Source organism: Panthera leo, chromosome C2, assembly GCF_018350215.1.
Source record: "Panthera leo isolate Ple1 chromosome C2, P.leo_Ple1_pat1.1, whole genome shotgun sequence".
In the NCBI taxonomy this organism is placed as follows: Eukaryota; Metazoa; Chordata; class Mammalia; order Carnivora; family Felidae; genus Panthera; species Panthera leo.
The window spans coordinates 34,573,311-34,597,941 of NC_056687.1; the positions used below are offsets into that span (position 1 = coordinate 34,573,311).

The 24,631-nt window shown below is 35.8% G+C and overlaps 1 protein-coding gene across 3 annotated transcripts in view; it reads right to left on the bottom strand.

Annotated features, from left to right (window-relative positions):
- The window catches only part of GBE1 (1,4-alpha-glucan branching enzyme 1), a 280,352-nt gene that overhangs the window by 193,515 nt on the left and 62,206 nt on the right, over window positions 1-24,631 (bottom strand). The window lies entirely within an intron of this gene.

Here is a 24,631-nt window from a genome sequence, read left to right on the forward strand (position 1 = left end):
TTTTGTAAACAATATACAAAAAAAACCCATTAAGAACAAGCCTGATAAATTCAACCAGCAAAATTATAAATGTATCTTCACAGACGGATGGATAGACAGAATGAAAAGACAAACTGCCAACTGGGAGAATACTTTTATAATGAATATACCAAGAAAAAGAGAACATTCAAAGTATAAGAAAAATGTCTATAACTCTCTAAATGTCTATAAAAATGACAAAAACACTCAGCAGAGGACACACAACAGGCCAAGAAACATGTAATAATGCTCAAGCTCACTCATAATTAGGGAAACACAAATTAAAAGAACAGTGAGACGCCATTTACCACCCACCGGATTAGCAAAACTTAAGAGTTTGAAAATAACAGATAGTCAGCAAGGATATAAAATAATGCTGCAACTGAGAGTATAAATTGGTAAACAACTTGGCATTATACAGCAAAGTTGAAGATACGTTCACTTAAAAGTCCAGCAATCCTACCCCCACCTAGGTAATAGCTTAGAGAAATATGCACGAGATAGCATTCACAAATGTTCAGTGAAGAACTGTTTAGAATAGCAAAAAATGGAAGCTATCAAAATGTAAGTCAGACATAGAATGAGTAAATATGTTGTTATAATTAAACAATGAAATGCTATACAACAATATAAACTAAATGGAACAGAGCAAATATATATAGCAAATAAAATATAAAAATTAATTTTAAAATGGTATGAAAGAATGGCATTTAAATGAAGTTCAAAAATACGCAGAAGAGTATTATATAACATTTATAGATACATGTGCGTATAAAAAAATATCAAAAGGGGGCGCCTGGGTGGCTCAGTCGGTTAAGCGTCCGACTTCGGCTCAGGTCATGGTCTCGCGATCCGTGAGTTCAAGCCCCGTGTCGGGCTCTGTGCTGACAGCTCAGAGCCTGGAGCCTGTTTCAGATTCTGTGTCTCCCTCTCTCTCTGACCCTCCCCGTTCATGCTCTGTCTCTCTCTGTCTCAAAAATAAATAAATGTTAAAAAAAAAATTAAAAAAATATATATATCAAAAGGAAAATGAGAATGTTAAACATCAAATTCTACGGGGGATTTCCACTGGGTAAAGAAAAGTGAACACAGCAAGCTTCAATAATATCTGTAACATTCTATATCTTAAGGTAGGTGGTATATAAAGAGATGCTTATTATATTATTTCCTATTTGTTTCTATCTAAATTATTTCATAGTTCTAAAAAAAAAAAAAAATAAGCAGCACTGTGATGCCATGCACTGTGGTGCGAGGACATTAGATTCTCAAGAAGGTAATAAAAACATCAGGAAGCTTGTTTTATGCCATGATCTCCTTCTCTACAACACCAACGCTTTTACCACAACAGTTCTAAATATCTTCACCTCCAGCCAGTCTGAATGTTGGTTGGGGATAGAGTGGGTGTAAGAAACAGTGTTTAAATAAAGATCTTTCTAAACATTCCCCTACTTTTCATCATGAAGACATTCTGAAAATGTCTTAAGGTCGTTTATAATTAAAAAAAAACAGCTCAACAGGCTCTGTGTTCTTATAGTTTCCTGTTCTTAAAATCTCAAATCCATCTGAACTACATACAGTGTGACATTCCTTTACCAAAGCAAAGAATTCAGGGCATAATTCGGGAAAAAAAAAAAAAGCTTGAAATATGAATATCTGGGTACTGTAACACTTCACACATTTACTGAATTTCTTTTTAAGCTAATCACTAAAGACAATTAATAAACTTAAGACAAGCAGCAGATCTTTTCCTGGTTAGTTAGATCTGAAAATAAAGGGTACAGTTCATTAGTTCATTCATTCATTCCTTAAATTTGAACTGAATGCTTAATATCGGCCCCGCTCAATGCCAAACTCAAAATTAGTGTTCAGAATGACAGTCATATCTCAAGAAAAAGTTAAATTAAGTAAGAGTACACCAAAATGAATAATAGAATTTACAATAGAGAGTCACTAAAAACTCAACTACAAATAAGATTTTATAATTTTGAAAGTGAATCTTCAATTATATGGGTAATTTACAAATGCAGATTTATGTAAAAGCTGTTTTTAGCACTGTGAAAATCAATGTGCTTTTGAATATTACTTTTTGAATTTCCGTTGAACTAGTTCTTCAACTTGCACTCAAGTTTTAAGATCTCATTAAACAAGTATTAATATTTGTATAAAGAAAAATACTTTTACTGATACACATTTTCCTTATATAGTATCTTAGAGATATAAATCTTCTAAAGCACATGCTGATTATTTGTAATTCTCCATTGTGAAAAAAAAAAAAAAAACTTGTTCTGTCATCTTCAAGGGTTTCATGTTATTAGCACCCCTCCAACTCATGGAAACTCAGGTGCTTATTTTATTGCAGTTACATTTTTCTTGCCAAACCCACTTCAAAGCAAAATTTAGAGCATCTTCACATATGCCCCCAAAGAAAATCCATGCCACCAACCGCCATAAGCAATGTAGAATATATCTAAACATTTCATATGGGAAAGAGAGGAAAGTTTACAAAGCATGGATGCATGAAACAACTTGAGATGTTTTCATCAGACAATTCTCCACACAAATCCCTCTTGCGCCACACCACTGAGTCAGATGAGTCTGTCATTTTCTTGACTCTTTCTCCAATTACTGTTAGCCCTGAATTTTCCTCACTCATCTCCTTCATTAGTGTGGCTTCTTTTCCATTGGAAACATGGACACCAATAATACTTCCCACTTCCATACTATAACACGCATATGAAAGACTGTTACTCCCTAAAATGGGTTTTCCAAAATAGTAATAAGATGCTTTTCTCCAGAAATAGATCTAAGGCCAAGAAAAAGAATAATAAAAAAAATGGATTTGGACCTGACACTTAGTTAAGAAAGAAGGAACCAACATTAAGGTACATCTAGGAATAACTGAAGGAACCAACTGTGAAAGTACACAAATTAAAAATAAATTAATTAAAAAATTAAAATAAATAAATAAAATTAAAAGTAAATAAATAAAAAGTAAATATCAAATGACCAATATAAAAACTTTAAATAAAATTGAATATTTTATTTGTAAATTGAATTTGCTTCACAAAAATACAGAAGGCAAAAATAACAGAGGCTGGAAGACAAATTTTAGGAAAATATTTCCTTTTGTGAAATGAGTCAGGAGACTTTATTCCTAAACATAACTGAAAATAATAGCAACAACAAGAATGATAAATGATTCTAAGCCACACCAGAGATAGTTTTAGAACCAGATTACTCAAACTTTTCTCATTTTAATCTTGCAAGGTTTATATTCGGAGTACACAAGATGGAATCAACTTTATTTAAGCAAATGGTTTGTATCCCTATGTAGGCCTCAGGATAGGACCAAAAATATCCTATTACCACATTGGACAATTATTTGCTGCTCTATCAAGCACAGAACTAACTTTGAGAGTTCTGCGGTTCAGTGATTCAGTGGTTCTCAAACTTTAGCTCATAACTAGAATAACCTGGGCTTATTAAAACAGAGTTTTTGATTCAGTAGATTTGAAGTATGGCCTAATACTTTGTATTTCCAACAAGTTCCCAGGTGATGTTGATGCTACTGGCTTAGGGACTATATTCAAAACAACTGCCTGGTTCAGTAGGTATGTTCAGTTGTGCTCCACTCCTAGCTTTGTGAGTGATTTTCTACATTAAATTAAGTTTATGGACTACCAAATAATGCTCTAAATCAATAGGTCAAGGAAATTCTGAAATAGGAAATGTCATTAATAATCCTTCAAAGTTAGTATTACTCACATGAAATTTAGGATTTAAGATTTGGAAATAAATAGGGTTGTAAAGCCCAGAAAGAAGACTAGTGAGATAAAAATTGTAGAACAGAGCTAACATATTAAGGACTTTAAAAAAAAAATTTTTTTAAGTTTATTCAGTTTTGAGGGAGAGAGAGAGACAGAGTGTGAGCAGGGGAGGGGCAGAGAGAGCCGGAGACAAAATGCAAAGGAGGCTCCAGGCTCTGAGCTGTCAGCACAGAGCCCGACGTGGGGCTCGAACTCACAAACTGTGAGATTGTGACTTGAGCTGAAGTCAAACGCTCAACCAGCTGAGCCATCCAGGCGCCCCTAACATATTAAGGAATTTTAATGTATTAATGTCAGGGAACAAAAATTAACAAATTTAAATGTGAAAAGATAACATATATTAAGACCATTATTCAATATACTGTTATTAATGTCTACATATAATGTTTTCTAGAATATTCTCATCAAGAGATTACTTGGTTAAAATGTTTGCCCCACTGTTCACTGACCATGAATAAAAATTTGGAATCTTTTATCTAGAAAAGTAGCATTAAAATTTTAAAATGCTAACATATTAACTCATTTTTCTTTCTATGCCTCATTTCCTTCCATAATGTAGACAGACACTGCCAAGTTCAAGGATTAGAAACACCCAAAACAATTTGTTTAATTGTTCTAATTTTGGTAAAATTTTAAGATCATGTTTCCTGCCTGCATAAATTATTGCATTATAACATTTTCTAGGACACTTAATATTTATCAAGTTATGATAACCTGACACATTTTTAAAGCAAACAGTTTAATAGGTATTTTATTATTAAGTGGCTAAAATTTACCATCATATTTGATAATGCAAAAGATTCTATTTGTCCATAGACTCAAAACAAGCAGACTAAATTTAAATCGAGATATGGAAAAGAAACAATGTGTGATGCATAGTTTAATATGAACTGCAAACACACGTTCGGCACAGGCAGCCAAACATTAACTTAAGGTCACTGCATCAGGCTCACTAACTCTATATTTATCTCAAACCCAACAACCTTTCTTTTTCTGATGTAATAATCCTCACATAAAATTCTTAAATGTCAACCTCCCTCAAATATTCCCAACTCTTTAACCCACAGTAAAGTATTTCTCTTCATCAGCACTTATGCACCTCATTGCTATAGAGTTCTTGAGTTTCACACAAAATTTCCTTATGCATGGTTGAAATCATTCCAACTTACCGTGTAGAGCCTTACACCTTCGATGCGGATGTCAGTGTGCTGAAGAACATGGTCCACATTTAGGCCAATCCCTGATGCATAGACTTCACACAGCAGTGACTTAAGATCCCTGGTGAATGCAGCAGGTAAAGCTAATACAAAGCCACTACTGACCTGTATGGCAGATTTCAGTCACTTCCCATCTGAGTGCATAACAGTTATACACTTACGTCATTACAGTTGTTCAATATTTGGAATATGACCTCCTTAAAGCAACTAAACACTCTTCATCATCATACAATGTTATTTAATTATTTCAAGCTTCATATCATGCAAACTTTATGTAGATTTATGCAAAGTTAGTTTGTCAAATGGAAGTTCCAGGGACTTCTCTCATGCCAACAAAGCATCTACTATGTTCCCAAGAAGTCATAATGTTGAGAACTGAAACTTCCCATGGCATTGCCTTTACCTAGGATTATGAGAGGAATACACAGCCTCTGTAGGTGGAAGACAGTAGTCCTTTCTGACATACACCCCTGTCAAATCTCCTTTGAGATCTCCTCTCCTTTGTTTTTTTCTCCTCCAGGAGATCTCCTTTGTTTTTTTCTCCTCCAGGTAATTCTTCCCTTAGTTGGGTAGCTGGGAATCATCATTCTTCAAATTCTGCTTGCAGCTGGTACCCTGGGAATAATCTTATTAAGACCTCCAGCATTTATTTCTTAGGAGAAATGCTCTTAACACATATTAGTTTAGGTTACCTGTGCTTTTCAAAAACAAAATCTAGAGTAAGTCAGAATGCCTCTAACTTCAGAACCAATTGCATATTAATACCTTATTATAAGGAACAATGTTCAGTCCTGTGGAGCTTTCTGGAAATTAGAGAACAAATCAAATAATCTAGAGCTTCACTCACTGAACTGTTTTTAAAGGTATGCACAGAAGAAAAGGGCTCCATAATCAAAACAAGCATGACAAAAGTGACTTCATTAATCATGTTTCTTTAATTCTAATTACAGGAAAGGTATATTATGACACATTTTGTGAAAGAAAGAGGATGATAAAACTGAATATGTGTAGTTTCTTGTGATTTTCAAAAGTATGAAAATATAATCCCAAAAAATGAATAGAAGCGATTATGTATATGGGAAGGAATAATACTGATGAGTAGTTTACGGTATTATATTTTTGACTACAAAATGAGGTAAGCAAGTCAAATAATTAAAAAACTTATTGTCAAAAAGAAGGATAATAAGAAAAAATCCCTCAAAGTCGAAACTGAAATAAATGAACCTATGTACTGGTATTTGGAGGTGGGGCCTTGGGAAGGTAACTAGGCCATGAGGGTAGAGCCTTCATCAATGGGCTTAGTACCTTTATAAAAGAGGCACTAAACACCAAATCTGTTGATGTCTTGATCTTGGACTACCCAGCATCCAGAACTATGAGAAATAAATTTCTGTTGTTTACAAGCCACTCAGTCTATTCTGTTGCAGCAGCCCAAGAGACTAAGACAAAGCTTATCTTTACTTTTCTATATACCAAGAAATTTCCATAGTAAAAATTTAAAAACTAATGGTGTAAAGTTTCTGTGCACAAATACTTGCCTAAATCTCTTTCCTTGTTGTCAATTATGAAAAGTGATCTTATCAAACAATGGGGTATAAGTATTTTATTTATTTATGGTTCTAAATTAGATTAATAAAAACTACTTTCTAGATAGACATTTCCAGTTCATATTTCCACCAGCAGCATATGAGTATGCTTAACTACTCCTATCCTCACCAACACTTGGGATTATAATTTTAACAAGGCATGCCAGCCTCACTCAGGCAGGGATTACTAAGAGAATGAGGCCCTAATGCCCAAAGGATCCACTGTATATAACAAACTAATTTCTCTTCAATACATCTGGAATAGTACTCATTATGACCATACTCAGGAGAATTTAGAAAATAAGCATTTGAATCATTTTCTGTGTTCTGTGGATCAGATGAGGAACAGGCATGAGAAAAGTTGCCTCTCACAATTGTCCTAGCTACAACAGATAGCTTTTGATACAGTGTTTTCATTTCTTTTAAAAATAGGCTGTAATTAAAACTTTTGATTATTCTCTTCTCTTATTGTTATTTGGGAGGAACTGAGTGGTGGGTGTTATATTTTCTTTCAAGCTTTTTCATTTATTTATAGTTTTATTGAAATGAAATAATGCGGTGTACTTTATGGCCTAATACAGTGGTAATCACTCCAGTGATTTATTTACCAATCTACTTATTTTTAGTAATATAAACCACTCAGTTACCTCAAAATAGATTTTATGGAAAACTCCATGAAAACTACATAAAACATGTGAAAGCAAAGTTGCTCTGCTTGAAGTTCCCCTGCCTAGCTGGGCTGGGTCCCCTCCTCACCAATTACTGCTTCGCTTAGAGCCCACCACTCAAGTTCTAAAAACACTCAGTTCTAAAAAGTGTTCTGATATATGTTCTACCTTTGTTTATATTCCATATCCTTGAAAATATGTAATTTGTTTTAAGATTTCAATTTATTTTTGGTTTACTTGATTCTGTACAAATTAAGAGTACACTGAATTCTATCATGGCAATTGGGTTTGAAAACCTATTCAATTTCTAGCAACTCTTGCCATCTATACTTGACCAAGAATAATTGTTACTTGGGACGTAAGGGTAATGGCATTTATCTTTGCTCTGACTCCTATTATTGATTTCTATGCCATTTTACCTGGGTTTGGTTTTGGTCTGGACTTGACTATCCTTTTATTTTACAATCTTTAAGTGATACTAAAGCAGGGAGACATTAATAGTTAAAGAGCTAAAGCTATGAAGTGGTACAATATTTGCTTAAGAAAGAACATAGAAAAGACAAAATATCACCTGGGTGCTCATTGGGATGAGCACTGGGTGCCAATATATGGAAGCCAATTTGACAATAAATTTCATATTAAAAAAGAAAAGAAAAAAAAAAGACAAAATAGGAAAGGGAAATAATGGAAGAAAAATACTAATGCAATATGATCAATCATCAGAGGCAGCAACAGCATTCCATGGGCCAAGAATGGCCCTCAATTATGTTTTAATTGACCAGTATATTGAACTGTATCCCTCCATGTCAACAAATATCGGAAGCCGAGTAGGGAGGCTCTCATAGAACACACACTCCAGCTCACTTTTATATGCTTATCACTATGGGTCACAACTTCATCCATTTCTGACTTCCCTGGCTTCAGCACAGATTTGAATTTAGGAATCTCCTCTACACCTTAAAATATAATCTTTTATCTTAAGATATTCTACCTAAACTGGACTCTGGGCGGTGGGGGAGTACACGTCAGAGGTCTACAGTAATCAGACAAGCAATTCTAAAGTTTTCCTCTGAACCCTATAACCACCTATGAAAATACACCAGTGAATGTAAAATAATATTTACTAATATAGCTAGCAATGTTACAACCCAGGTGTCTGTGATCAACTGATTTTTGACAAAGGAGACTAAGATCATTCAAAGAAAAAAGAATAGTCTTTTCAATGGATAGTACTAGGACAACTGCATCTCTACACACAATAGAATATATTTGGACCCCTACTCGAAAACATGTACAAAACTAATTCAAAATGAATCAAAGACTTAAATATAAGAGTGAAAACTATAAAGTTCATAGAAGAAAACACATGAGTAAATCTTTGTGACCCAGTTCTTAAACATGGCACCACAAGTATGAGTAACAAAAGAAAAAAATGGTAAATTGTATTTCTCCAAAATTAAAAATTTTATGTGTCAAAGGACACTATCAGGAAAGTGAGAAGAAAACTCACAGAATGGGAGAAAAGATTTTCAAATCATATATCTAACAAGGGACTTAAGTCTAAAATATGCAAATAATATTTAGAACTTAATAATAAAAAGACAAATAACCAAACTTCTTAAATGCGCAAAGGATATAAATAGATCTTTTTACAAGGAAGGCATAGAAATGGCCAATAAGCACATGTAATGATGTTCAACCTCCTTAGTCATTAGGAAAATGAAAATCAAAACCACAATAAGATATCACTTCATTCACAGTGGGGTGATGACAGTCAAAACCAAGGATAATATTTATTGGTGAGGGTGTGGGAAAATTGCAAACCCCATTCACTGCTGGTGGAAATGTAAAACAGTTTGAAGGTTCCTCAAAAAGCTAAAGACACAAAGATATAGTTACTATTTGACTCAAAAATTCCACTCATAGTTATATACCCAAGAGAAATAAAAGCATACATCCATACAAAAACTTGTATATGAAAGTTCAAAGCAGCATTACCCATGATAATTAAAGGTAAACACACACATATCCATTAACTAATAAATGGATAAAGAAAATTTTGCATATCCATTCAATAGAATGTTACTCGGCCATAAAAAGGAATGAAGTACTTACACATGCGACAACATGTAACCTTGAAAACATTATGCCAAGTGTAAGAAGCCAGTCACAAAAGACCACATATAATTTCCCTTATGTGAAATATCCAGAGTAGGCAAATTTATATAAAGTATTGGTTGCCTGGGGCTAGGGAAGGGATGGGAAGATTGTGAGATGATACCTGTAGGGTATAGAGCTTTTCGGGTGATGAAAATTTTCTAAAATTGCCTGTGGCTATGGTTGCACAACACTATTTTCAATACACTAAAAACCATGGAATTGTATGCTTTAAATAGTTAAGTTGTATAGTATGTGAATTATATCTCAATAAAGCTGTTAAAAATAAGAAAATATTTTAAAGGTCAGGTAGCCTTTATCTGCTCATTTCTACTGAGCTTTTGCCCTACACTAAAATCAGATTGTATCAGAGATATCGTAAAGGGAAAGACCATGCAGGGAGACATATATAAAAATTTAATGCTGAGAAGATAGCTTGGTCAATAAGTAAAGAGTCAAGCTGGATAGTTGAAGCCTTCTCTGAAGAGAAAATGATTAAATATTTCAAGGCTTTGCAAAGATAAACAACTTGACCATATTAGAAGATGGGAGGGGGGAAATAAGTATATCTTCTCCTGGAGCCCAGACTAGCAGATTTATGGGTGATTACCAACGTAAACATACAAACTGCTGCTGATGTTAGAACTTATGCTGGACTCTAGAAGAGTCCTATAAGGAAAAGAAATCTATAAAACTATCATAAAACCCACTCTCTTAAAAAAAAAAAATGGTTTGAGCAGAGGCTGTCACAAATGATACAGGGATGGAGGGTTTTATTGTGATAGAAGAAGTAATAAAAGTCATTACATTAACAAAAAATAGGATGACTTGGTGACACTGAGGGCAGCAACAGTAGTTATGGGTTGTCCTCAGAGCCTGACATTCAATATATAATTCAATTACCTCAACAGTCCTATAAAGTAGTACAGATTTCATCTGATGGATGAGGAAACAAGCTAAAAAAGAGGGAGAACAATAAAGCCAAAGTCCCACAGCTATTAAATGACAGAGCTAGGATTTGAATCCATGTTAGTTTGACTACTGCTTCTGTGTGTACTCTTACTCTGTAGGACATTCATAAACCATCTGGACCCCGTCCAGCTTGTCTCTCCATTAGAAATCTGCATAACACACATTGCGCTCTTAACTAGATTTTATGTTTGTACTATGCATTAAAGCTATTCTTTTGGAATCTTATGCTTTAAGAAATAACTTCTGCATGTGGATTTTTTAATTAATAGAAAGCTCAACAGTATATGTTTTCAAACCTTGAAACTGTTAGGCAGGTCTGTGGCAGTTATCAGAGAAAGAGATACATCAGTCTGTCAAACACAGGGCACTCTGGACCACAATGCCCAAACAAGTCACCATTCCCAGTCAAGCAACTGATAGAGCACATGATTCAGGCTGCTCTTTAGACTAATTCAATGCTAACTGTCAACAATAATCCTAGCATTACCCTCTGTGTATAGCCATATGGAAGATAACTGTAGAATTAAAAGAGAGTGACAGACAGAGAGAGAGAGAGAGAGAGAGATTTTCCCCATGGGGCCTACAAGGTGTGCAGGAGCAGAGAAATCAGACAGTTGGATGCAGATTTACAGGGCAAGTGTGGTAGAAGGCCAGTATTCAAAGAAAAAAGAAACTTTCAGGAAGATAGTGATTGGAGAGCCTAGATCAAGGGGTCCAGAGCAAACATCAAACAGATCTAATCATGTCAGAAAGCATCATGGATCTAGAGGTCTCATTCAGCCTGGAGTAACTTTCATCATGGAGTCAGGAACAGGGAAATGTTGCTATAGCAATCTTGGCACCTTTTTTTTTTCCTTTGCCCCTTTTACACAATGAATTTTGATAATGCTTTGCAACAATTCCCCCGTCCCTCATCAGCAGCCTCATCCCCCACCAAAAAACATCTTGATTGCTACCCCATCATTTTCCCTAAGTATATCTAGACCCCTAAAAACCACAGCCACCCTAGAAAATCCATAAATACATGTGTGACAAATAAATGTTACTGTTGTTACATATCGAATTTGGGATAGTGTGTTACACAGCATTACTATGGCCACAGCTGACTTGTGCACCTAGGAAGAGTGAGCATTACCCCTCTGAACATCCCACAAGTAGCCTAAACATGTATCTGTTACAGCACTTATTACATGTGTCTATCATTTATTTTTATTTTGCAAGTGAACATAAAGAGAATTCCTTTAATAAGACTTCATTATACACTAAGATTATAAAAAATTATCTCTATTTACCAAGAAATAGAAACGATTCAGAAGCACAAACATCTAAGTAACTCCTTTTTATTAATCTTTTCAAATAATAGGTATCACTAACTAAACTATGAAGAATTAAAAGCAAAATTGTATTAATTAAAAGAAACATGAATGTGTTTACTCGTATTTGAAGAATAGATCTTGATTTTCTCCTTTATGTTCTAAACTCTAAAAATATGTGTAACTTATATAATAAACATATTTCAGAAGATCACATTTTTATGAATGATAATATTTAATTATGTATTAATTATAGATAATATACACGTAAAGAGAAAAGTTACAAAACTGTAAGGTTTTAAAAAGTATATATGTGTATATTATATATGTAAAAATATAATTAATCTGAAATATACAATTAAATATCACCATTCAAGGGGCACCTGGCTGACTCACTCAGTACAGCTTGCTCTTGATTTCAGAGTTGTGAGTTCAAGCCCCATGTTGGGTGTAGAGCTTACTTCAAAAAAAGTATCACTGCTTAAAGCTGATTTTCTAAAATGTTCAATAGGCTGTTAATCTGAAGATTCACAAAATGCCTAATTATCCCTATCTACACACAAATAGCATCTAAAATAGACCTCTATGTGTGATATCTACATTTATAACACACATAACACATAATTCATTAGGCTATGCTCCTTCTTTTCTGAAATCCCAAATCCAAGAAAATTGAATCACTTTTAAATGAACCAATGTGTTTATTAGATCTGTGGGGTGTAAGAAAACTTCAATTACTGCTCTGTGTCATGCTGATATAGGCATAAACTCTCAGGTTAAACTTCCCTCTTTGTAGTACAAGTTTCAATTTGGATTTTAAAAAGCTTGAGGCCATCAATTTTCACATCTTTCCCCACTCCCATTTCAGAAATCAGAGAGCCAATTTCAGGAAAATACTGGCAAGTTATATGGAGGTTTAACATGTTCAAGAATAAATCTGACTTCCATTAAGGCAATTCCATTAAAATAAAGCACATTGAAACCCCTTACTATTACCAGGTTTTCTGGCTTCTAATTTAATAGTCATTTATCTAAAGTCAAACAAAGTGAATAATCATGTTTTTTTTAACTACTGTACTGATCAGCTTCAAAAACTCTAAAATTTGAAACAAAATCATTAAAATGTTTCTGTCACTTTTAACTACCTCCTAACAGAACCTGCAAGGCTCTGCCTTCTTATCCCATTACACTCTTCCCCCATCACTAGAGGGCAAGGCCACTGTACCACTTTTTTATTTTTTTTAACAGACTAAGCTCCCTCCATCCTCTCTTGATCACTGGCCATTTGTCCATATACAAACCCTTTGAATCAGATAGAGAACTATTTGCTTTCTCTGTGCCTGCCCCTGGTCTCTATTCACAGTAAGGAGATCTCCTCATTTATGGAAACTGCTGTCCTACCTTGTACTATGTGGACCCAGTTCTCCGATATCAGGTGGACACTCAGTATCAATGAAGGTCATATGTACATCCCTTCATCCTATCTCTATGTACATGTTTTCTCTCTAAATTCCTCCTATTAAATAGGTTCCCAAAGAAATGAATGAACTAGATCTCATTATCAATCAAGTAAAACAATAAAAGCTAGATACAGAAATAGCAATAAAAAAGTAATAAGGTAGATATCTCTCCAGCTCTAGTAGTGGATCAGGCACATAGGAGAAACTCAATATGTGCATTAAACAAATAGTTACCAAAACTAATCATTGTTTTATAGTTACATTTAACGTGCATTTTTAAAACTACAATAGTGATACTGTTCATCTTAAAGTATGGACTAAATGTTGGTTAATAATTCATTTCTTTAGCCATTATTATTTATCCTAACCGAATGAATATCTCCAAATATTCCACAAGAGTAGCATGATCATAATTTTAAATGATACAATTTTTTTAATCATCTCTGATTAAATCTATGAAATTCATCTATAAGAGCCATCTATGATTCTCTTTATTGTCCTGTTTTCCTGTACTAGATGTTATAATAGTTGTTTGGGTGATTAAGCCCAACTTAAATAACTCAGTTGATACTTACCAAAGACCCCCTCTTTCCCTAAGATAGTACACTCAAAAGTCAGGTGGTTCTTCTTCAATACCTACTACTACTACTACTACTACTACACACACACACACACACACACACACACACACACTTCAGTACATTAACATATACTTCATACACATATATTTATACGTTATTTATTTTTATTTATGGAAACAAAAAGCTGTGTGTGGTGTATATGCTTGTGTGTGTCTTAAAATAAATGACATAATATTGAATGTTATGTCCTGTAACTTGATTTCCACCTTTCCCTCATTCACCATATTCAATCCAGTCATATCACCCAGCAAACTTTTTTTTTTAATTTTTAATTAATGTTTATTGATTTTTGAGAGGAGAGAGAGAGAAAGAAAAGTGGGGGAGGGGCAGAGAGAGAGGGAGAGAATCCCAAGCAGAGTTCACGCTGTCAGCACAGAGCCTGACATGGGGCTCAATCTTACAAACCATGAGATCCAGACCTGAGCCAACATCAAGAGTCGGGCACTTACCCAACTGAGTCACCCAGGCACCTGGGCCAACAAACACAATTTCTTAAAGCTTTCTTCAAAACTAATTTCAAAATCACCTTGAAAGGTGAAATTCATACAATTAGAAACAATCCAGTGAAACTGTATGTGAAAGATATAGTCAAAGAAGCTGAGATTTGAAAAGTGGCAGCCAAAAATTAAAAATGAAAGTGATCTTAATGATATGAAGTTTGACTCTTCAAATACTTTGAAAAGAAATTAATATGAGTTCTCTTTCAAGTCAGTCAACTTCGAATTTTCTTGTTTCACAACTCAAAGGTAAAGAACATATACTGTTTAATTACTTATACTATCTATTGTCATATATATACACATATACATATGGAATTTGGATTCCATATATGTCACACACCCACACACTCATACACTCAACTTTGATGTCTTAAAGTTTGTATGTAAAATTATCCCAAAGGTATAAATCAGCTTCTGGAGATATAAATTTCAGAAGTACACCACAGTAGTTATATGTAATTCAAAGGTATGAAATTGGGAGCCTTAATAGAATGATATGGGTAGAATACTGGTAGATAAACCTTTCGAATACTATTTACTACATATGTGACTTTAGGCAGATTATATAACTTCTTGAGTTTGAATTTCCAGGTCTGTAAATTATAGGCAGAACTCTCTGTTAAGCAACAATTTCCTACACTACAAAGAAAAACTGCAAATGGAATTCACTTCCCATGAGGTCATGGTGCTCAACCCTTCTCTAGTTCAGTGGTTACATCACAGGAACAAAACGGCTTGAATGCAATCCCATCTCTAGCATAGGTTAGCTGAGTGAGAGTGCCATAGTCTAAGTCTCAGTGTACTCATCTGGATTGGGAGGACAGTAATCATATCTACCTCAATGGGCTATGGGGAAAATTTGTGAAAGTCTTTATTAAGCACTTATTGCACAGTTAAGTGTCCACTACATTTTAGGTATTATGAAAATAATACAATAACACTGTATATATCCATCTTTTCCTTGAAAACCCTCTTCTCTTTTTGTGTTATGATAGGACACTCTTCTCCTTCTGTGTTATGGTTGGACACTCTTCTCATTTTCCTACTGCAATTTCGTCTCTCCTGTCTTCATCATCCTTTTACCCCTAACTGTGAGCTTTCCAGGGTTCTATCTTCAACTCGCTATTAATATTGTTCCAAAGACTTCTAATTCTAAGCAAAATACTGAAATATTTGGTGAAGGGATGAATCCAATATCCATAGGAAAGGAATTATCCTGGAGAAACTTAAGAGTAGATTTTACCAGGTACAGTCTACTTATTCCATAGAAAAGAAATGTTATGCTTTCAATTACCACCAATACCACCACCAGTGAGCCTAGCAAGAGAGTCCACAGCTTCAAAATGTAACCCGGCAAGGGCATATTTTGACAAACTAGACAATAATATTCATATTCTTCATTTAAATTGGAAAATGCCAAAGACAAAAATGAGTTAGTGAAGAAATATTTATTGTGAATGTACACAGTGTCAAGCCCTATGCTAAGAGCTCTTACATACACATTTTCATCTGATCTTACTTGCTATACAACACTGTACATAACAGGCTCTTCTTACATGGCTGATGATGAAGGTGTGGGGAAAAAAAAAAAAAAAACAATAGCAAAGTCTAGATGGGGATAATCTATATGCTTACAACAACAATGAACTCCCATTTTCTGTCTGCCTAACATGGCCATGCTTTCTTACTAAGCCTCTAAGAGTGAATGAATCTTTATCTTCATTGAGAAAAGATTAACGACTATATAATGTGGCAATTACCTTCTGGGTAATAATGTATATTTATAGGAGATTGCAGTTTGTGATTACCTCACCCTGTAGAGAGGAGAAAAAAGGAGAACAAATATGGACTATTTTCTATAGAAGCGTTTCCTTTAAAAAAGAAATGAAAGTTACAGTGAATAGACTTACCTTTTGACAGAGTTTATTTTGATTTAATACGTACAATTAACCTGAGAGACTTTTGTGCTAGTCAGCATGACCTACCTATTTAAAAAAAGTTTTAATTCCCAGGAAGAATAAAGTTATAAAGCATCTGAGTAGATCTATGATAATGCCCCTCTTCTGACTTTGTAACCTTTAGAAAAAAGTTGACTGACAGGAACCACAAGACTGGTGACAGACCAGAGCTGCAGCAATTGGTGTCAGTTCTGTCCCCTATCTCTACTCCTTCTGCTTTTCTCAAGTGAGAGAACCAGCATGGCCCAAAACATAGCCCAAACTTCAGTGTCTGCTCAGAACAAGGGGTAAACAATGTCCTGAAATTAGGGGATGCATTTCCAGGGCTCGGAACCATGGTCGAGATTAGTAGCTGACTACATGTTCGTCTTTATTTAACTTACATTTTTTTTTCTAATGCTTTGGATGAAGAATACACAATTAGATAAGACCGAAGGATTGAGCTTGGAGCACTCTAATTTCCTCTAATTAACCTAAAACTGATTCTGTTATCAGGGTTCATAAATCTGGCACAGATATGTATGTATATAAATGTATAAATATGTATATGTGTACATATACACATATATGCTCATTTGCTTTTCTACTTTGGTAACTTCATTCTTCAGATACTATAACTTCTAGAAAAGTATTATCCACTGGGGCGCCTGGGTGGCTCGGTCGGTTGAGCGTCCGACTTCGGGTCAGGTCATGATCTCACGGCCTGTGAGTTCGAGCCCCGCGTCAGGCTCTGTGCTGACCGCTCAGAGCCTGCAGCCTGTTTCAGATTCTGTGTCTCCCTCTCTCTCTGCCCCTCCCCTGTTCATGCTCTGTCTCTCTCTGTCTCAAAATAAATAAACGTTGAAAACAAAAAAATTTAAAAAAAAAGAAAAGTATTATCCACTGAACAGTATTATGGATGAGAAACCAACCCATCAGGTGATAACAATAAAACACTAGAAAATATGATTCATGCTGATTAAGGAGTTGTGTTGATGAGGTATTAGGAGGTTTCAGGAGGCAGAGCCCACTTTTGGTCTCAGTTTTTAGTTTGGTTTGATTAGTTTGGTTACTTTCTCCATCAGCAGAAAAGTAAACCGTACTTTGATCCAATATACAAAGTTATAACATCCTTTCAGAAACTTTCTTTATATGTTCACTGTAATTGTTCAATTAAAATGTACCTTTTTGGGGCTAAATCTTATAAAGAATCCCTATTAAAGGCAAGTCCTGAATACAAGTTAAATACAAACTAACCATAAATTTAATTTAAGATTTTAAACCTATTTCTAACTTAAAGAAAGGTTAAAGCAATCTACTTTTAATTAAATATATCTATGGCAACTTAATTCCAAACCTTAAGGTTCTGCAACCCAATTTCTCATGATAAAAATATTACTAAAACTCATCTGCACTGAATGACAATCTTCCATTCCTCTCAGCTCTCTGAATCCATTATCTCTCTCATGGGAATGAATGCTTTGCTATGACTGATGATGAATAAGATATATAGGACAAATGATGCACTTTTTCATTTAAAAGACTAAAAAGGAAATTCACTTTAGTCTCCTTTCTGCCTAGTTTCATTAAAATCTAAATACAGCTATTCTAAGAGATTTTTTCTAGCTCACTTCAGTTTGACAAAAAATGTCTCATGTATCATTTAAATCAATTACAGATTCTCTGGAAATATACCTCAAAAGTTTCATTTTCATACTTTTGGTTTAAAAATACAATCACCAAAATAAATAAGCAATAAAATAAATCCTTTAAAAAAGCCACTATCGTGAAAGAGTACATTATTTATTACTAAATTATATTCTAAGAGCTGTTTCAACTTTAGAAACTGCTTAGGAAAAAAAACTTTATATAATTCTTTATTTCCTAAAATATCTTTATAAAGTGCTATCTTAGAATAATATCAAAATCTCAATTTAATTTTATGACTAGGTGACCTTAGATAATTATTGCTAGTTAAAAGGACACCAGCCATTTCCCCTGCTAGATGAGAAGGTTATGTTCCCCCTTTTGCATTGGTGAATTTCCACTATTTATTTATTTATTTATTTTTTTTAATTTTTTTTTTTTCAATGTTTTTTTTTTTTTATTTATTTTTGGGACAGAGAGAGACAGAGCATGAACAGGGGAGGGGCAGAGAGAGAGGGAGACACAGAATCGGAAACAGGCTCCAGGCTCCGAGCCATCAGCCCAGAGCCTGATGCGGGGCTCGAACTCACAGACCGCGAGATCGTGACCTGGCTGAAGTCGGACGCCCAACCGACTGCGCCACCCAGGCGCCCCGTCCACTATTTAGCACAGTGTCTGCCACATAGAAGGTGTTCAATAAATACTGCTACTTCTGGGGAAGAAAAGTAGGGAGGGAGGAAGGTGAAATTGTTGAATTTCAATTCCACACCCTAACTTAAAGGACTCTAGCAGATATCTTTTTTTTTTAATAAACCTACTTTAAAAAAATCACTATATACTCACATACAACTATGTATTTAGTGAATTGGAATATTATTTGGGAGATTCTACAATGTTAACAAAGTAAGTACCTTATTTTAAGATTATATTCTGTAATTTCAGGGGGAGAAAAAAAGAAAACTTGGATTTTACTTGCCCAAATTTCAGATGTAATGGTAATAGTATAGACTTATTTTTATACTATTTTAGAAGCCTTGGATAAATTGCTACAAAGTTCATTGCTTGCTTTTCAGTAGATTAAGAAATAAAGTTCCACGCTCCTGGGGGGCTCAGTTGGTTGAGTGTCGACTCTTGATTTCAGCTTAGGTTTTGATTTCACGGTTCGGGACCTAGCTCCACATTGTCTCTGTGCTGACAGTGCAGAGCCTGCTTGGGATTCTCTCTCTCCCTTTTCTCTGCTCCTCCCCTATGCACACAAGCACTTTCTCTCTCAAAATAAATAACTAAACATTAAAAAAAAAAAAAAAAAAAGTTCCATCTTCTTTTCCCTAAGAACCCAGACCCTTTTGTAAACCTTCAGCTTCTTAATGTTTAAGTTACTAGCCTTGTTCAGGGTTGTTGATATTAAGGATAGATCCAAGGAATAGAAGGAAGGGAGGGTGGGAAGGAGGGAAGAATGAAAAAAATGGAGGGAGGAGGGGAAGAAAGGAACAAAAGGAGGGACAGGGAAGGTGCAGGCAAGGCAGGAAGGAAGGGAAAAAGAAACCAATGCACAAAAAATGTTTTCTTCTTCTTTGAATGGAAATGTACATAATACACTCTTGTAGTTATTTAAAGAAGATGGGATTACTTAGAAGCAAATAAACTCAGAAATGTCTCTAGTGATTTGAGTTCCCTCTAAATCATATTAAGAGAACTCTGGGTAGCTATATCCTGGTGATTCTCCATTTCTCCATGCTAGGAACCACCTTAAGATCCTTCCGAATTTCTTAGACCTGCTCGAGGCCTTGGAGGCTGACGTTAGTAGATGGCAATTCCGAGACTCCCGTGCACTCCAGCTGCAAGTTGGGACTGGCCAATGGAAGATCTTGGCATAAGAGAAATGAAGATATTTAACACCCACTCCACCCCTGCTTCATTCTGGCCATGGCTGCCTTTTCCCTGGCCACAGATCCCATGATCAGATGCCTCGTTTATGACTCCAGCTCTATGTTCCAGGAACCATCCCCTCCTTTCTCATACCTACGGCAAAAGAGCCAACAGCTTCCAATTCTAGTTGTTCCCTTAACCCTCACCAGCCTTCTGTAAGGAGCCCTTCATGAAACTCTCCAGTGACAACCGAACATACCATCTGTGTCCTGCTCTATGACTGATACAGAGGCTAAAATCTTGTGACTCTCCAGAAAAACTCTTAAATAGAAGCAAGTCTATGAATAACTACCACCTAGAGATGATGGCCTTGTTCACTGGAGCCAAGCACACTTATCAGTCAACTGAGATAGCAAGAATAAAGAAAGCAAATTACAGTAGCCTAGGTTAAAAACAAACACGCAAACTTCTATAATGTGCCCAGAGTTGTGAATCTGCACATAGTTCATTCACCTCAGTCCTGATCAAGCTCTGTTGTCACTTATTTCCCCCTAATTAGGATGAATATATTTAATAAACTTCTTCATATATCCATCCATAAAGCAATGTCTAGATTAAGCATGTATGTGCCCAGCATGTCTGTTTCATGTGGTAAATATATCAGATGTATTACACTGATATATGTATTTTTATATATATATATATCAGTATATATACATGTAACAGTATAAAAATATCTGTTTATCATATAGGCATAATTCATTTACATTTTTAATGAGTAATGTTTAATTACATGGACATGGTTACTCATATAACAATAGCCTTTTAAAAATATCTTCCTAAATGTTGCATTATTATTTTTACAGAAACAATTAAAGCACTAAGTGTTTAGTGATACCTCTGTAGGCTAATTCAGAAGTTAAAAACTAATGAACGTTTCTTAAATTATAGTAAATATTGTTCATTGCAGAGCCAAGTAGAAAATTGGATTAAAGGCTTGCCCACAGTCCCATAACATGACCATGTAGGACTCTTGTTAGTCTGTCTGGCCTGCCGTAACAGGTGGCTTAAACAACAGACCTTTATATCTCATAGTTGTGAAGTCTGAGAAGTTTAGAATCAAAGTGACAGAAGAGGTGGCTCCCAGTGAGGGCCCTCTTCCTGGCTTGTAGACTGCCTTCTCACTGTGTCTTCACATGGGACAAAGTGAGAAAGAGTGCTCTGGTCTCTCTTCCTCTTATTTTAAGGGCACTAATCCCATCATTGGGTCCCCATGACCTCATCTAAATCTAATTACTTCTTAGAGACCTCACCTTCAAACACCATCATACTGGGGGTTAGGGCTTCAACACATATTTTGAGGGTGGTGGGGGAGACACAAAAATTCAATCCTTAACAGCCACCTAAAGAAGACTCTTTCCAGCATCATGTTTAAATTGAGCCTTAATTTTATTTTCTTCTGCTGAAAGCCTTGTTTCATATCCTAAAATTTTCTAACTTTCCAGATGGTTTCTCCATTCTACCATTTTCCTCCCAGGGAACCTCCTCCCAGGAAACATCATGGGGTCTTCTTCACCTGGTCCCTTGCTAATTGTCTATTTAATGACAACTTCTCTTTCCACTTTACTCTTTGCTAAACCTGAGACACTTGTTCCTGCATACCATGTCTTCCTCTTTCTTGATTCATTCCCTCATTTAGTGGGTATCCATACATAATTTCCTAAGGAAGAATGCTTTGAAGATAAACTTTCTGTATCTCTACATATCTGCGAATGCCTCAGCTCTGCCTAGGTATCCAGCTGCAAGTTGGGAGTGGCCAATGGAAGATGCTGGCATAAGAGAAGTGAAGATATTTCACACCCACTCTACCCTTGCTTCATTCTGGCTGTGGCTGCCTTTCTCTCTGGCCACAGATCCTGTCATCAGACTCCTCGTTTATGACTCCAGCTCTATGTTCCAGGAACCATCCCCTCCTTTCTCATACCTACACCAAAAGAGCCAACAGCTTCCCATTCTAGTTGTCCCCTTAACCCTCACCAGCCTTCTGTAAAGAGCCCTTCAATAAACTCTCTCCAGTGACAACCAAATTTCCTCCACCCCAGCAATCTGAAATAATTGTTTCATTGTTCCTTACCTTCCACTGTAAGTGACATGCCCATCTGATTCTTTCCTAGGTGACATGTGTTTATCCCTCCTTCTAGAAAATTTTCCTAAATAAAGAATATATAGGTCACTGCTTTTAGGGTGCACATTGCCTACTATGTGCTAGGAAAAGAGAATATATCTGTGACTTCCCCATGAAGATAGAAGGGAAGAGATGAAAAGGAAGAATATAAGATATTACAACAGCCACTAGCATATAAATAATACAAATCCTCAAAAAAGGAGGGCAATGCATCATCAACATTAAACTCTACCCTAAGACTGTGACCCAGAAGATCTGTTATTTACCATGGAATCTTCATTTTACCAACATCCAGGTTACTCTGCTTCAAGTGATATATGGACCACTTACTCAGAAAACTTGTTTGAGACTTAACAAAGCATGATGAAGATGAAATTGATCTCTAGTAGAGGAAACATCAAAATCCTGTTTAAAATAAAGCAAAACTGGGGTGACTGGGTGGCTCAGTTGGTTAAGTGTCTGACTTCAGCTCAGGGCATGATCTCAGGGTTCATGAGTCCGAGCTCCACATTGGGCTCTGTGCTGAAAGGGTGGAGCCTGCAGCCTGCTTCAGATTCTATCTCCTTCTTTCTCTGCCCCTCCCCTGTTTGTGCTCTCTCTCAAAAATAAATAAATATTTAAAAATGTGAAAAAAATAAAATAAAGCATAATGATTTTGCTACAATACAGAGAAAGAATATAATAATATATCTCATTGCTGAGCTTTTTAGAACTTTGAATAAAATAACTGAAATTCTGTAATACATATCTCTTTATCACAAAAAAGACTTAAAAATTCACAAAGTTGGTAAACCTAACTTTTTAAAGAAAATGTTTATTTTTGAGAGAGAGACAAGGAACATGAACAGAGGAGGGGCAGAAAGGGAAGGAAACAGAGGATCCTAAGTGGGCTCCATGCTGACAGCAAAGAGCACAATGCAGGTCTTAAACTCATGAATTGTGAGATCATGACCTGAGCCAAAGTCAGGGCTACTCAGGCGCCCCGGTAAACTTAACTTTCAAAAAAAATTATTGAAAATACTTGAACAGAAACAAAGCCATTGTACTGAACCATGGGGTGCTTTAAAATATCTAATATACAATGTGAAAAGCGTACTGTATATTTGTGTAATTCAGCAGGCCTAATGGAAGAGAAACATTATTCTAGCAATGAGAGGCCAGAGTGGAAACCAAGCTACCGATTTCCAACAAAGAACCTTAATACAGGGAACTGGTTACACAGGAGGTCAAAGAACTAAGAATTCAAATGGAGATTAGCAATAACAGGAATCTGGTAACACCCCTAAGGGAGAGGCAGGATTACTGGAACTCAGAAGCCAGGGCCATCCAACAAAAGGTGGCAATAAGGCAACCCTGCCTGGCAGGAGCTGAGCTCAGGACAGAAAATCAACAAGAGCTACAAGGCATACCTGCTGCATGAGAAACATCCAGCCTCACTTTAGATAGACAGAAGGGTAGGCAAGGGATTGGTGGGGGGGGGGGGGGGGGGGGGGCATTCCTTGGCTTCTCCCTCCTCCCACCCTCAAGCTATCCATTAGTATCTCCCATCAAGCCAACTCAAGAGAAGCAGAGGCCAAGGGAGCTGGGGAAATGTGGTGCAGAGCAGGGTGGGGGAAAGAATCTTCGGGCAAATAATCAAGGCACAGTAAAATATCTGAATTTGGTAAGAACATCAATAACCAAGGCAACTCAAGAGAATTGAAAGCACATATTCATATATAATCTTGTACTCAAATGTTCATAAAAGCATATTCACAATAGCTAAAAAGTAGAAACCACCCAATGTTCTGCCAGTAAGGAATGGATAAATAAAACATGGTGCATCTATACGGTAGAATATTATCCAGCCACAAAAAGGAATAAAGGACTGTTACGTGCTACAAAATTAATGATCCTTGAAATCATTATGCTAAGTAAAAGAAGGTGGAAAGAAAAGGCTACATGTTGCATGATTCAATTTATAGGAAATGTCTGACACAGGCAAATCCACAGAGGCAGGAAAGAGATTAGGTAGTTGCCAGAGAACACAGGCGTAAAAGCATTTGGGACTAACTGCTAACAGTTAGATGTTTCTGTTTAGTAGGATAGAAATGTTCTGGAATCAGACAGTGATAATAGTTGCACAACCTAAAAGGTACACCAAAACCACTGAGGTGTTTACTTTGAAATGGTAAATTTTATGATATGTGAATTATAGCTCAACTTTTAAAATGTTAAAAAAAGAAAGAAAATAACTAAGAAGTGGGAGTATGTAATAAGCCTACAAAATTTCAGCCAAAAGTCATTTAGTCTCCTTCGTTGTTGGGCAGTGGCATTGCACAACTGTATTACTATCCAAGGGCATTGACATTTGCTGAGAAAATGTGGTATTTTCAGGTTCCTAATTTCATAATGCATCTGAGGTGCTTCTCCCACTGATTTATAAGCAACTAAGATGGCTAAGTGACTTTTTCAGGAACGCATGATGAAAGGTGGGTCTCTGTCAGTCAAAATTAAAATTAGTAAGGGCGCCTGGGTGACTCAGTTGGTTAAGCTGCTGACTTTGGCTCAGGTCATGATCTCATGGTTCATGAATTCGAGCCCCACATAGGGCTCTATGCTGACAGCTTGGAGCCTGGAGCCTGCTTCGGATTC